Source organism: Euleptes europaea, chromosome 12 (genome assembly GCF_029931775.1).
Source record: "Euleptes europaea isolate rEulEur1 chromosome 12, rEulEur1.hap1, whole genome shotgun sequence".
NCBI classification, from domain to species: domain Eukaryota; kingdom Metazoa; phylum Chordata; class Lepidosauria; order Squamata; family Sphaerodactylidae; genus Euleptes; species Euleptes europaea.
In genome coordinates this window covers 31,732,896-31,736,224 of record NC_079323.1, presented here as the reverse complement: position 1 = coordinate 31,736,224, position 3,329 = coordinate 31,732,896, and positions in this window count along the sequence as shown.

Below are 3,329 nucleotides of genomic sequence, written 5' to 3'. Positions count from 1 at the left end.
CCTAATATCACTGGCACAGTGAAGAAGGAGAGAGACTTTCCTGACACTGACAGGCCACAACAGAGGCCTCTTATGCTTTTGTTCTTGTTTGTTATCAGCTGTATCACATCATTTTGCCTACCAGAGTGCCAGTCGGAAGATTTAATTTCAAACCGCTGACCAAGTTTCAATTGTGACCGCACACACAAAAATGCCATTCAGGTTCTCGGTCTGGTTTTCCTTTACCTCATGCTGTGACTAAAAGAAGGCACATGCCACGTAATCTGGACTCTTGTAGTCAATATAAATATACTTTTTTATTTCCCACCTGGTGAAACATGGCACCAAAATTCATTTGATCTGAGAAAGCTCTAAATATCAAGCATGCTATCCTAAACGTATTCAGCAATAAACCCTATTGAGAATAATAAGGCTTACTTCCAAGTCACCATGAATGGGAGTACTGTTTGTATAAAACTCCTCTGTTTAGTTTTATTTCACTGTAAGTTATGCAGAGAGAGTCCAACTGAGAAGGGAATTTTGCTAAATAATTTCTTCTATCAAGACTGGATGTTATTGCTCTGTGTCAAACCAATTAGACTAGTTTGGGATTTTGGAAAACTAGCCTTTGTTTCTATTCTGTATTATTTAAGCATCTTTTATATGTGTGTTTATTGCATTTAAGGAGTTCACTGACTAAAGTAACAAGCCATTAAAAGCAAAGATCAGGCTGAGAATTGGTTCACATATTACTCAGTTCCTCAAGGAGATTACCGTATGTAAATAGCCACACAGAGAAAAGATAGTGTGAATTAAGTTTATCTTTTTCAGCAGTCACAAAACAGCCTTATTGTGTATACTAAGGGCTGAATGGCTGCTTAACTTGCAGGGGAAATTCTTGGAGGGTCATTGCCCTGGCGGATTCCTGACATCTGGGATCAAGCAGAGTCAAGTCCCAGTAGCTATGTAGGTGCTGTAGGAACCACTTAGCTCAGGCTGTTACCGCACTAGGTATTCCCAGCGATGTATTAAGAGTTTGAAACTGTTATAAAAAATACTGTTCGCACTTTCTATGTATTCCTGCCGATGTATTAAGAGTTTGAAACTGTTATAAAAAATACTGTTTGCACTTTGTTTGGCCCCTTTAGCTGTGAAGACGTCTTCCAACCATTTTTTAGCAGTGGCATCCAAAAAACCTTTTAAAGCGATGTTTTTTATAACATTTCCAAACTCTTGATACATCGCTGGGAATACCTAGTGTCAGACTTGCCTAATGAAACCAAAAATGGGTGCCCTTTCGCCCACTGTCTTCTCCTTCATCAGTACTAGTTGATAGTGGTACAGGAGGAGGCAATGGCTATGCCAGTGTCCATAGCAACCATTTTTTTCTCCAGGTGAACTGATCTCTATCGGCTGGAGATCAGTTGTAATAGCAGGAGATCTCCTGCTACTACCTGGTGTTTGGCAACCCTAACTATGTGGTAGGTTAGGCTGAGAGATCAACCCATAAAAATAGGGAAATGAGAACCATGCACACTACTCTGAGCCCCTTCAAGGAAGGGTGGGATGAATATGTACTTTATAGATAGATGACTGTCCCTAAGGAGGAATTCAAATGCAGATCTCCCCAGGTCAGAGGGCAGTTAATTTTCTGTAACAGCCATGCTGTTAGGCTTGTAAAGTTATGAAAGTCTAGATTTCGGTATTTTGAAATACGTATTCAACATGTGGAAAATCCAGAAACTCTTAGAGTAAATGAATCATGCCGCCTGAAATGAGTGTGTGCCCTCTTTGCTAATATTGTAGGTAAATTGAATGTAGATGAATTTAGGTTGTGAGCATGTTAAGAACAAATCTGGTGTCTTTTCAGAAACAGAATCATGGCATACACAACATATCAGTGATATTTTGTTTCAAACTCGGAGAATAAATTCACACTTATTAGCACGTTCACTGAATTTTTAGTTCTAGGCAAGCACGTTAATAATCCGTATTTAGTGGACAGACTTTTTAAAAATCCTAGCTGTTTCAATCACACTCCACCCACCTTGTTCCAAGTTGACTTTCCAAGGTAATTTACAGTCCATCCTATGCAGATTAATCAGTAGGTTGGGGAAACTCTGCATAGGAATGCACTGTTAGAATGTCTAAGACGTGTTCCTCTTTGGAAAGTTTGCAGAGCCAAGCAGCCAATGAAAAGGCAAATTATGAGCCTGTGAGGGATAAACAATTTGTTCAGTATAATTCTAGTTCTGATTGTAAGTTTTTTTTTTCTACCAAACAAAAATTACCAGAAGCCCAACACTTACAATTAATGGCAACTTGTAAACTAATTTTATTCACAAAATGAGATAATAGCTAATCCCCATTTGAGTAATCTTCAAGACCAAAACAAGTATCTACTATTGACAAATTCCCCAACATTTACTCTTAAGTCAATAGATTTTGCTTTCTGTGGATCTTTTTTTTAAAGAGCGCATATTTTTTTCTTTTACATCTGCATTTCTAGTAATTCATTTTATACAATTTTTACTTGAGAGTAAAATGTACGAATGCCCCCAAGTAATAGCTACTTAAACACAGATAATTTATTTTATTTTATGCATTTTTAATTACAAAAGACCTTCCAGGAGCTATACTAACATTATTCAAATATGCATTTATAATTTTTTATTATTCATAATGTGGAACAAAGAATAGCACATGTAAGTCAGAGGGGGGAGAGAGTGAATGGAGTTTGCAAGGATCATAAACTAGTCAGTATTACAACAAAGACTGCAGCCAAGAAATCAGGAGACTGAGACTGGGAAGGGCAGCCATGAAGGAGCTAGAAAAGATTCTGAAGTGTAAGGATGTGTCACTGGCAACCAAGATTATGTTTATTCATGCCATCGTATCCCCTATTACTATGTATGGGTGTGAAAGCTGGACAGTGAAGAAAGCTGATAGGAAGAAAGTGGATTCCTTTGAAATGTGGTGTTGGAGAAGAGTGTTATGGATACCGTGGACGGCCAAAAAAACCAGTGGGTTATAGATCAAATCAAGCCTGAACTGACCTTAGAAGCTAAAATGACTAAACTGAGGCTATCGTATTTTGGTCACATTATGAGAAGAGAAGAGTCGCTAGAAAAGACAGTCATGCTAGGAAAAGTTGAGGGCAGCAGGAAAAGAGGACAACCCAACAAGAGATGGATTGACTCAATAAAGGAAGTCACAGCCCTCAATTTGCAAGATCTGAGCAAGGCTGTCAAAGATGGAACATTTTGGAGGACATTGATTCATAGGGTCGCCATGAGTCGGAAGCAACTAGACGGCACTTAACACATACAAATTACAACAAAAATAGAAAA